This window comes from Marmota flaviventris, chromosome 3 (assembly GCF_047511675.1).
Source record: "Marmota flaviventris isolate mMarFla1 chromosome 3, mMarFla1.hap1, whole genome shotgun sequence".
NCBI lineage: Eukaryota > Metazoa > Chordata > Mammalia > Rodentia > Sciuridae > Marmota > Marmota flaviventris.
This window is the reverse complement of record NC_092500.1, coordinates 8,756,842-8,769,221: the sequence shown is the minus strand read 5'-3', so window position 1 is coordinate 8,769,221 and position 12,380 is coordinate 8,756,842. Positions and strand designations below refer to the sequence as shown.

At 43.7% G+C, this 12,380-nt stretch overlaps 1 protein-coding gene across 1 annotated transcript in view; it reads left to right on the top strand.

The window, feature by feature from the left end:
• The first annotated feature begins 1,612 nt into the window (after positions 1-1,612).
• The window catches only part of Tnrc6b (trinucleotide repeat containing adaptor 6B), a 257,256-nt gene continuing 246,488 nt past the window's right edge, over positions 1,613-12,380 (top strand). The window contains exon 1 of the mRNA XM_027928331.3: positions 1,613-1,825. The gene's annotated coding sequence lies outside the window, so the exon portion shown is untranslated. The remainder of the gene's footprint in view (positions 1,826-12,380) is intronic.

The following is a 12,380-nucleotide window of genomic DNA, read 5'->3' as shown; positions in this document are numbered from 1 at the left end:
GGGATTTGGGATGGTAAAATGGTAATTACCCCTGACGAAATGTGGGCTAGAGTCCAGCATTGTGCTCCTGAAGATCATTTCGTCCCAGAGGCTTAGGGCTGGCCCTCTGGCAATGGGTCCGAAGCATCCTGCCCTCCCCTGGCTGAAATATGGAAAGCTGTCACAGAGAAAAGAACCCAGTGGCCATAAGCCAGGAGCACAAGGCTTGCTTGGCATCAGCTCCCTGGAAGCTTTCCAGGAGCTGAAGGGCTTTTTCATTTGCAAGCAATCAATTATTTATTTCTAAGGCAATCTCTCTCTCTCTCTCTCTCTCTCTCTCTCTCTCTCTCTCTCCTTGTTTCCAGCTCTTGAGGACTCTCTCCAAGGAACAAGCTGAAGATGGATGGATGGTAAGGGTTAGTGTAATGCACATGCGCACATGTTCTGGGCACACGAGGGTGGTAGAAATATCCATTCTTAAATCTGAGAAGAAAATGATCATAGATGCAGGCTATTTGTCATGGAAAGATCAAGACTAATTGAGGGTGGATGAAGTAGAGGCAATGACAACCTTGCTATAGGTAGTCTCCAGCAGTGTCACTGCCAGAAACTGATTGAGGAACCTGGCATCTGAATGAAATGTTTTTAAAATACTGGGTTGATTGACGGGTACGCTTATGAACTCAAGAAGAGGCACTAAAGCATAGTGAAAAGAGTGAAGACTCTGGAATCTGATACAGGACACAAAGAAAGGCCCGCCAACTACTTTGTAACTGGATGACCTTGGGAAATTTCTTAACCTCTCTCAAGCCTTCATTTCCTACCTGTAAACCTCAGTGTGTAACTCACAGGTTTAACCAGATGTTCTCTGTAAAGAATTCAATACAGTACTTGGAACAAAACACGCACAATAAATGGTAGTCATTATTATCAACTACTGGTCAACTAATCAGAGTTGCTCCCAGCTCCCTTCTAAACAATTAACTGTAGCACAGCAAATCCGGGTCTGAAGGACGCATTTGTGTGCCCAATAAAGTACCAGGAAAGAACTCAGTGGAGTCAAACCAATGGCATTAGCCCTTGTTGTGAGCCGGGCTTTCTTGCTGTCCCACCAATGGTTTGAGGATTTGACTTGCGAGCGACATCCTGACAGTCCAATGACGCACAACCAGCCCACACTCAACACTTCGGTGGGGATAAATCAAGAAGCCGGCACGTATAGATTCCGTTATTAGGCAATATTGGATGGAGAGAGGAGCTTAAAGGAAACAGCGCCTGGGAGAGGCATTGATGAACTAAAAAAAAGAAAAAAGACGATGGTTGCGCCAAGCAAGCTCGGCCGCCATCATGCTCTAGTTTCCCCTTTGACTCTCTGGGTCCGCGACCGAGGAAGCGGCCTCTGGGATGCTGAGGGGGTGTGTCTCCGCGTGATTGGCGCAGGCCGTTCAGCCAATCCTAGATCGTCAAACGGGAAGCACTTAGCCAATGAGGGGCAACGGCAGCGGCGAGGACTTGGAGGGGCGGAACAGCAGCTTGACGGGCACAAAAACCAGCCAATGAGAACCGGAGGCAACCTCCTTACAGCCAATGGAGTGGGGCTCTGGGCGGGCCCCCCAGTGTTTGTGTTGTGGTTTTGGGGGAGGGAGGCGGAGGGGAAAGTTTGTTTATTTTGTTTTTAGTTTCTGGGGTCCCCGAGCTTCTAGAAGGTGAAGCGGGAGGGAGTAAACCCCACGCCCCTCAGTCCCCCTGCGACGTCGCCCTCATAGCCTGCGGAGAAGCGGGGACCGCACGCCTCGTCTCGCCTCACAGCGGAACGCCGCGCACTCGGAGCCGGCGCGGTTCCGCGGTGAGTACTGTCGGCCGCGCCGTCCTTCCCCTCCCCCGCGCACCGCCCAGTCCGAGTGGGGCGCCCCCGGGTGGGCGAGGGCGCCCACGCGGGGGCGCGCGGCGCGGCTGAGACGCGGCATGTACGTGTCCTCGCGATTGAGCGCGCGCGGCGGGAACGGGCCGGGCAGGGGGCGTGAGCGCGCGGGGTCGGTGGGGGCGGCTGCGCCCGGCGCGCGCCACGAAGCTGGCGTCGGGTGGATAGGAGTCGAGAGACTACCGGGGCCGCGGGCGACGTCCGGCTCTTGGGCCGCGGCGCCCGGAGTGGACCGGCAGGGACGGGCGGGCGGGCGCGCGCGGCTCCCGCGTCACGCGCCGGCAGGTGTGAGCTGGGGGGAGGGCTTCCGGGGGGGCTGGCGGTGGCGAGTTCGCTTCCCGTCGCTGGGGGGCCTAGCGACGGGGAGCCCTCGGGCCCCGCGACGCGGCCGAGAGCCCAGGCCCGCGGAGCTGCGTCCGCCTCTGCCTGGCGGCGGCGGAGGCAACGTCAAGCCTCCGAGCTCGGGTCCCTGCGCGGCGTCCCCGCCTCGCGCCCGGGACCTGCGTGATGGAGGCATCGTGTGCCCAGCTTCGCCGGGCCGGGGGCTCCCGGGCGCTGGCCGAGTGGCGGCTCGGGGAGGCGCTTGTGGCTTCGGACCAGGAAACGAGGGGCCGGAGAAATGATGGCCTTCCAAACAGCTCCCGCGAGCGTTCCACCTTCCCCTGGTCTGGTGCCCTTAAGACTCAAACTAGCGGGTTTATTGGCCGTGGTGGCCAAATGCCCCATCCAGCGAAATACACTAGTGGCTAAGGACTCCCAGTAAAGGGCAGCCTCGTGAGGGCCTCGAAGACCAGCCCCTTGTAAATTTTTTGGGTACAGGTTAGTTACCATTCTGGGACTTTTAACTCCTTGTATCTTTTGGCCTTTGTATTATTATTAGTGTCCCCTCAACAGTTAAGCAAATAGAAGTTAAGGTATATACAAGTCCACATTTTCGCATCTTGTGTAAGTTTAATGCTAGAGGTTATTTTTTAAAATTTCAGTAGTGTAGGTTTCCTGTTGATTTGGAGAAGCATCTGTGATCTTGGTTTAAAACCATATGTATTTTTGGTAGTGTCATGTAAATGCCTCTTAAGGAGCAGAGCTTGTAGCACTTTGTCTTGCCTCTACCTCTATGGTGTGAGGTGGGTCGTGGGAGGGTTATGAATGTAGTATGTCCCCACACTTGTGTGCATTTACCAGTATCCAGAACACAAATCAGATAGGCTTGCCCTACCTGAGATCAGTGGGGATAATAAGGATACCTGTATATTTTTTTAGTTCTTGACAGTTATTTTATCTATGTATGTACGTATTGCGGTACTAGGGATTGAACCTAGGGCACTCCACCACTTTAGTTACATTGTCAACCTTTGAGACAGGATCTATCTAAATTACTGAGATTGACCTCAGACTTTCGACTCTTGGGCCTTGGCCTTCAAAGTAACTGTGATTACAGGCATTCACCACCTCAACCGCTGTTCTTGATGGCTTTTAAGTGCTTGTCCCCAAAATCATTATTTTAGCAGTGTTTCTGATAGAAATTTCCAAACTGGAACATAAATGTCATGCCTGTGAAAATAACTTATTCATCATTCACATAGAAGCACTTAAAATGTTTTAAAATAAGAACAATACCATTTGTTCAAATGGTAGTAATGTTAGCTAACATTTATTTCATGCTTACCATGTCTCAGCCTCTTAACATATTTTTCCTAATCCTTACCTCAAACCAATCAGGTAATATCATTACTGTTCCAGGGACGAGAAAAAGGACTGTAAGAACCATACATTTGGGAAGTTCAAGGACATAGGTTTAATCTCAAGTTGGTTTTTTTAATATATTTATTTTTTAGTTGTAGGTGGACACAATACCTTTATTTTATTTTTATGTGGTGCTGAGGATGGAACCCAGTGTCCCATATTTGCCAGTCAAGCACTCTACCTCTGAGCCACTCTAAATTATCCAGAGCCAGAAAGGTAGAAAGAACATGCAGAGCAGAGGAGTAGAGAAGGAGGGCGCCACTGGTGAATAGGCTGCCCATACTTAAGAATTGAACATTAAGTCTATTTTTGGTTTTTAGAAATTAAGAACATTTTCACACAAGTACATCTAAGGTCTTTATATTTCTTCCATTTGAGTTTTATAAAGATAAAAAATGCAATTTAGTTCAGGGTTCAAGTCATCACCAAACCAACTCAAGGTTCACATTAAATTGTCATTGCTCAGAGAAGCTTTTCTTCGCGACCTCATCCCACAACTGCCATCCACCCTCAGGTCTCTCAGAGCTTCTGTTCATTTTTCATAGCTCTCACTGCAATTTGTGATTCAGGACCATTTCTATTTTTGCCATATCTGCAGAGCCTGTAAGAGTTTGGGCATAGAGCAGACTCCAGAAAATATTTATTGATTATGTTATAAGTTGGGCTTTTGCTTTTATTGTTTATTATACTATCGTTTCTGGTAGTGTTGCCTACCTCCTCTTGGCATTCTCTGGGACTTCCCGCTGTTGGAAGTCTTACCATATAGAGATAGATCTATAATTGCTGAAGAGGACACTCGTTCTGTTCTCTGACTTGTACCTCTGCCTGGGCACCCTTATTACTAAGCTAAACTAGGTTTAACCTAAACTGTGCTGGGCTTGCTAACTCATATGAGAGTTGCATCTTGATTATCTAGGCTGGGCTCAGCACTTGCACCTGTTATTCTTCGCTAGTCTCAAACTGCTCTTTTTTTTTAAATGCTTAAGAGAGAACAGTTTTTTGTTTTTTTTTTTAAGAGAGAGAGAGACAGACAGAGAGAGAGAACACCTTTAATATTTTGTTTTTTAGTTTTCGGCAGACACAACATCTTTGTTTGTATGTGGTGCTGAGGATCGAACCCGGGCTGCATGCATGCCAGGCAGGCGCGCTACCGCTTGAGCCACATCCCCAGCCCTCAAACTACTCTTGAGTTCTTCCTTGTCTGTCCACCCAGCTTGTTGCTTCTAGAGACCTTGTATCCTTTCCAACTGAGTAGCCTGCTTACCCTTTGGCATTTGACATTGACAGCTGCCTCCAGTGTTTTGCCCCTACACTAGTCTTCCTGAAACAGCGCCTTGTTCATGTTTCCTGCTCCCTCCCAGATCTACCATAAACACTTTGGTTTGTAAACCTTCCTTGGTGTTTCATTCCCCAGAAAGTTTAAACTCTTCAGCCTGTTTTTTAAAGTTCCCTAGACTAGCCCTGCCCAATAGAAGTTTGAAAGCAAAAACTGCAAATGTGAGCCATGTATGTAACTTAAAATTTTTTAGTAGCCACATTAGAAAAGTAAGAAGAAAGGGGTGAAGTTGGTTTTCACAGCACTTTATTTCAATTATTTGAGTATATCCAAAATGTTATTTAAATATGTGATCATTAAAATTGTTACTGAGATTCTTTACATTTTTTTTCCACTTAAGTTTTTGAAATTTGGAGCATATTTTTCTCTCATATACATCTCAGTTCAGACTGACTACATTTCAGATACTTTATAGGCAGATGTGGTCAGTGGCTCCTATGTTGAGTGGCATAGCTCTAAACCATGTCTTCAACACATGTTGAAGGACCAGACGGGTAATTCTAGCCCCTGGCCCCTTGGTAATTCCATTCCCCTCACCTAGAACTAGTATCCTTTTCCAAAATGCCGACCTTCCTTGCTAAGAAACTCAGGGAGACCCAACACCATCCCTAAACATCAGTTCTCACCGTGTGCTCTTTTAACCTTTTAATATTTTTGGGGGGGTGGATATCATTTCTCATATAGTAATTTCTTAGAAATTTTATGAGTTGGTATTATGAGAGGATAAGCACAGACACTAGCCAGTAAGAATGACTGATGAATTAGAACTAATGCCAGCCATATACAGCCGAGTTCTCATCTGCCTATACCTGCTAAGTAACAGCTCTGCTTGTCCTGGACTGTGTATTGCCTTTCCCCTTGAGACTGAGTTTCCTGAGGACAGGCCTTTACCTTCCTTGTCTTTGTATCTCCCAAACTCCTCCTGACTTGGCCTGTAGTAGACAGTTGGTAAATATTTTAAATAAATGGACAACTGCTACCTTGTATTTGTTTTATGTTATAACACATAAAAAGAATAAAACAAATACAAGGTAGCAGTTCATTTATTTAAAATATTTACCAACTGTCTACTACAGTTGGAAACTAAAATATATATAAGTCCTTTGAGGACAGAGATCATGAATTACAAAGAAGTATATGGCATATTTTCTTCATTATCTTCACAGAAGCATTTCTTCATCCTCTGAATGTAGATTTGCTCCCCTCCACAAACCTTGACACAAAAAGCTATGGATAGTTAATCTATCTACTATTTATTTATTTTAAAGAGAGAGAGAGAGAGAATTTTAATATTTTTTATTTTCTAGTTTTCGGCAGACACAACATCTTTATTTGTATGTGGTGCTGAGGATTGAACCCTGCGCCGCGTGCCTGCCAGGCGAGCGTGCTACCGCTTGAGCCACATCCCCAGCCCTGGACACAATATCTTTATTTTACATTCATGTGGTTCTGAGGATCGAACAGGGCCTCACGCCTGCCAGGCAAGCACTCCACCACTGAGCCACAACCCCAGCCCTTGGACAAATATCTTTATTTTACATTTATGTGGTGCTGAGGATCAAACCCAGTGCCTCGTGCATGCTAGGCGAGCACTCTACCACCGAGCCACAACCCCAGCCCTTGGACAAATATCTTTATTTTACATTTATGTGGTGCTGAGGATCAAACCCAGTGCCTCGTGCATGCTAGGCGAGCACTCTACCACCGAGCCACAACCCCAGCCCCTGTCTTTTTTTTTTGGCCAGTGCTAGGGATGAAAACCAGGGCCTCCAGCTTGATAGACAAGTGCTCTGCCTCTTAAGACATACCCTCAGCTCCTAGATTGTTTTTGAAAAATAACTATGTTTTGAGGTTGTTATAGGTTTTCAGGTTGAGTCAAAATGAAGTCTGACTTTAATGAGACTTTCTTTTGTGATTTGTAAACTGGCTCTGAAAGCAGCTTCAGAAGTAGAACTGCATAGTAGTTCCACGTTGACGGATACTAATGCATAGCCTTCCAGATGGGGCAGAGGCAAGAGTCTTTGAACTGGGAGTCAAAAGTCCTAGGTTTGTTTGCATTGTAGACATTTGCTTGAGTACCAACTATGTTCCAAGCCCAGGAATGAGAACCAAAAAACGAGTGGAAAAAAATTGTATAAAGAAGTATAAATTTCACATTTCTCCCCTGCTTAAAAGTGTTAATGAGACCTGTCATCGTCCCCTCTATAATATAAACTCCTTGAGAATAAGAACCTGAACACTTGTTTTTATTCGCTTGAATGCTCAGTAAAGACCCTGCCACCATCCCCTGCCTCATTTCTTGCCACTGCCCTTGGCTGCCTGTTTTGCACACTGATCTTCAAGTCCCTGAAATGCATGTTGTAGTACCCAGGGTACTGTCCTGCACATACTGTTCCTGCCATCTAGGGGACCTGCACCCCAACTTTAATTAATGCCTCTTTAGTCCTCAGAATGTGTGACTTCTTGAGTGACTTACTAATCATCTTCATCCCAGATTGGGGGATATTGCTTTTTTTTTTTTTAAAGAGAGAGTCAGAATACAACAGACACTAGTATGGCAATATGTAAATCAGTGGATGTGCAACCGATGTGATTCTGCAATCTGTATACGGGGTAAAAATGGGAGTTCATAACCCACTTGAATCAAAGTGTGAAATATGATATGTCAAGAACTATGTAATGTTTTGAACAGCCAACAATAAAAATTTAAAAAAAAATAGAGAGAGAGAGACAATTTTTTAATATTTATTTTCTAGTTTTCGGTGGACACAACATCTTTGTTTGTATGTGGTGATGAGGATTGAACCCGGGCCGCATGCATGCCAGGAGAGCGCGTACTGCTTGAGCCACATCCCCAGCCCAATATTGCTTTTTTTAAAAACAGAGTATTTAATATAATTGGAATGAAATAAGCATTTAACAGGTATAACAGAACATAGCATACTTTGTCTTTTTTGTTCATATTTGTATCCCCAGCATCAAATACTGTGAATTGTCAAGGTTGTAGGTCCACGAAACCATTTCAGATGAAGTTAACGAAGACAGAATTGAAAATAGAATTTAAAATATCCTAGACTAGGGGTGCTCCTCAGTGGTAGAACATGTGCCTAGTGTGTATAAGACCCTGGGTTTGATCTCCAGCACCGAAATTAAAAAAAATTAAAACTCTTAGTAATGCTAATGGTTAAAGTAAATATGGGAAGAACTGATCCATTTTAAATTGTCTTCAGGTTCTATTTTCTCTCGCATCCTTTTTCTTTTTTACATGACAGATAATAATGTGTATACCTTTATGGGGTACAGTATAATCTTTTGGTACATTTATACTGTGTGTGTGTGTGTGTGTGTGTATATACATTTAAAAATATATATTTCTTGCAGTGCTGGGGATGAAACCCAGGCCTTGCCAGTACTCAGCAAACACTGTGTCACTGAGCTACACCTCAGCCTTATATTTTTTCCTTAATTTCTACTCAGAGGAAAACATATTAAGATTACAGAAATAATATAATTACAAATATTAATTTGAAAATTTTATTTAGTCATTATAGTTTAGTGAATATCCTCTTAATCCTTATTAGTTAAAATAATCAGAATGGTTATTAAAAATCTTGATACATGCTAGGGATGCACATGACTACTTTTTTTGGATATTTGACTACACACTGTGTGCTGATGCTGTGCTAGAAGCCAGAACTATCAGGATGGGATGAGTAGAAATCTTTACTCTCAAGGAATGCACAGTGAAGTGGGCGAGGCAGAGGTGGACCCAAGTGAGTGCCAATTGGTATGATAAGTGCTGTTATAGCTAGTATAAGGGTGTGGTGTGGGGCTGTGCAGGTAAAGGAAAGTCATAAGCACAGTGGGAGGGGATGAGATCTGGAAAGTATTCCAGCGAAGATGAAGATCATACAAGGCAGTGGAAGAAGAAGGCATTTCAGGCAGAGTGCACAGCCTGTGCAGAGGCATGAAGGTGTGCATTTAGTACATGGAGAAGATGACCAGTGGCGATGTGCTTTATAAAGCTGGTGTTAAGGCACAGGACCACCAGCTGTGGTTAGCCGTGACATGTCAGACAGACTCTTGGACTACAGTTTAGAACTGGAAATGACCTTGTAAATAATTATCCGATTCAGTATATTTGAACTCATAAAGGCATTATGAAGCTCCATTCAAGGAAGATAATCATAATCTAGAAAGGTACTTGTCACTTCAAGTTAATATGCTTGCTTGAGTAGAGTACCTGAAACCATGCAAATAATGTCATGTGGAATTAGAAAGTGGTGACTCATGGAAGCTTATCTGCAGCAGCAGAGAGTAAAGGAAGTGACCTTTAGATTACCTGAGGCGAGTGCTGATGCCATCTCTCATGGCCAGACACTGAACAGTGAAAGGGACGAGATAGGAAAGGACTACCCAGAAGGACTTCTGGGTGCGTGTCCTGAGAAAGATTATTCCCACAGCTTGAAGGTCTTTACAAGTCTCTAAGTCTCCACGTGGTTCACTGAGCTAGCATTAGTCTAATTTAATTCTCAACCAGAGTTGAAGGAAAGATAAATTGAATGGAAATCAAGCCCATTTTTTTCTTGTTTAATTCCTCTATAGTTTTAACAGTTCTTTTCTTTCTGTGTTAGGCAGCTTTCTGTTAAGGTAACAACTGTTTGAGATAAATCAAACTTATAGAGGAACGGTTTGGGCTTAGAGAATAGCTCAGTGGTAGAGTGCTTGCTTAGCATAGGTGAGGCCCTGAATTTAATTCCTAGCACCAAAAGAAAAGAGGAAAGTTTTATTTGGGCACACAGTTTTGGAGATTTCAGTTCATGGCCAGTTGGCTTGTTGCTCTGGGGCGTCATAGTGGGAGCAGGAAATCAAGGAAGCCCTCACCTCTTGATGGCTGGGTCAGGAGGTGAAAAAGAGAGGAAGATTAGGGATCAGGACTCCACTGTTCTCTTCAAGATCATGTCCCCAGGTGGGCATGGTGGCATATACCTATAATCACAGCTACTTGGGAGGTTGAGGCAGGAGGAATCCAAGTTTAAGGACAACCTCGCAACTTAGACCATGTCTCAAAATAAAAAATAAAAAAAGAGCTGGGAATGTAGCTCAGAGGCCAAACACTCTTGGGTTCAATCTCACTACCACCAAAAAATAAAAAAGCATGTTTCTAATGACTTAACTTCCTTCCACTGGGCCCCACTTGCTAAAGGTTCTGTCACCTCCCAGTAGTGCTGTGGGGCAGGGACCAAGCCTTCAACACATTCAAGGTCCAGATTATAGCACTTACCTCTGCTTATTACTCTGAAGTAGTGCCCCTTTCCCTGGTCCACTCTATAGAATGAATATCTTTCATTCTATAATCAATCACTAATTAGGTTTTTTTGTTTATTTGTTTTGGTATGGTGGATTGAACCCAGAAGTGTTTTACCACTGAGCTGCATCCCCAGCCTTTTTATTTTTTATTTTGATACAGAGTCACACTAAGTCATTTAAGGGCCTTACTAAATTCCTTGAGGCTGGCCTTGAACTTGCAATCCTTCTGCTTTAGCCTCCCAAATTGCTGGGATTATAGGCATGTGCCACCACACCCAGCCATGAACTTGTTTTCAAGAGCAATTGTGGGACATCTATACCTTGTTGGCTAACCAGTGTTTATCAGCTTTGCGTGTTCAGAGCTGCCCCCCCCACCCCCGCCCCAGAATGGGAGTAAGTGATTAATATAGGTAATTTAGCATCATATGTGATCTGGTAGTGCTGATCACACAAGATATGCTAAATTACCTGTATTAATGTTGACTTCTACAAGTTCTGTGTATTCATTTATTGACCTAGATTAAAAAGGGCTAAAGAGGTAATGGATGATAGGGAGAATGGTAACAATGAATGTAGTTTATTTAAATGATTGGGAAAGACAAGGAGGAGAAAAATGGAAGTAGGACAGGATTGAGAAGGCAACAACATCTTAGAGTAAGACAGAATATCTGTTTAAAGATGTTAAGGAAGGACCTCAGAGCAGAGGTTGGGGAGTGGATTGGAGCTGCTTGAATGAAGAGGATACAGGTTTGACCCCTGTGGACATAGGTAGACTAGTCAGCATTTAAGGTTGTTACAGCTTCCCAGGAGCAGAGGAAGACACCATGGGTTCTCATGTTGGATACCTTGACTCAAAACAGGTTTATGCTCCTTTGTTAGTTTTGTGGACACGGTAGGATGGTTTGCGCATATTAGGTGTAAACAGTCATAGTGCTAAATTTACAGAAAGAGGATATTGGTTATAACTTTAAACTTACTCTAGTTTCCAGATCATACTATCTGGTTTGTGATTAGTAAACATGTTTATTAATCTTTTTTTTTTTGTGTGTGTGTGTGTGTGAGAATAGTACAGTGACATTGTATTAGTTTCCTAACAATGTTGATTTATTAAATGTATATATTTAAAATATACCACCATTATCATTACTCTGAGACATGTATATCATTACCCTAAGTACATGTATGAAGACACGAATGGTGTGACTCTACTTTGTGTACAACCAGGGAAGTGAAAAATTATGCTCTCTATGTATACTATAAATTGAAATGCATTCTGCTGTCCTGTATAACAAATTAGAATAAATAAATAAATTTTAAAAAATATACCACAAATTCTATAATGCTGTGGGGTTTTGTTTGTTTTTTGGTAACCGGGATTGAACTCAGGAGCACTCCACTACTAAGCCACATCCCCAGCTCTGTTTTGTATTTTATTTAGAGACAGGGTCTCACTGAGTTGCTTCGCACCTTGCTTTTGTTGAGGTTGGCTTTGAACTAGTGATCCTCCTGTCTCAGCCTCCTGAACTGCTGGGATTACAGGTATAATGCTGTTTTGACATGTCTTTATTTAAGAATGTATAATTTAGGAGCTTCAGAAAGTGGAAGTGGTCTAGCTCTCTGACCTGGAGTCCTCCTGGTCAGGAGATCAGGAGAAATGTCCTGAGTATCTGCTGTGTACAGGTTCTGGTGGGAGGAAGGAGGTCTGGAATAAAGGGAAAGCTGTGCTCTCCAAAGGGCTGCCTGTTTCCTCCCATGCAGATCTTGCTGGTGGTACAGGTGCTCAGAGATTCCTTTTCATGACATGAGGAGATGTTTTGCCCAGATGTATATTCTCTGTGGAGCTTCCAAATGTAGAATCAACAGAATTAAAGATAATCTTTCACCATCTATTCTTTTGTCAACCTTCTTTCACTATAAAATTCAAAAAATTTTTATACTAATATGCCTAACTTTTTTTTTTTTGCAGTTTGACTCAATGCTGCTAAAACAGCACAATCATTACTGATTCCTGCATAAAACACACGGGGAGGGGGGGTGAGGCTGAGGGCTAAGGGTTACTGTGTGTGCCCCTCACTCCCAATATATGGCTGG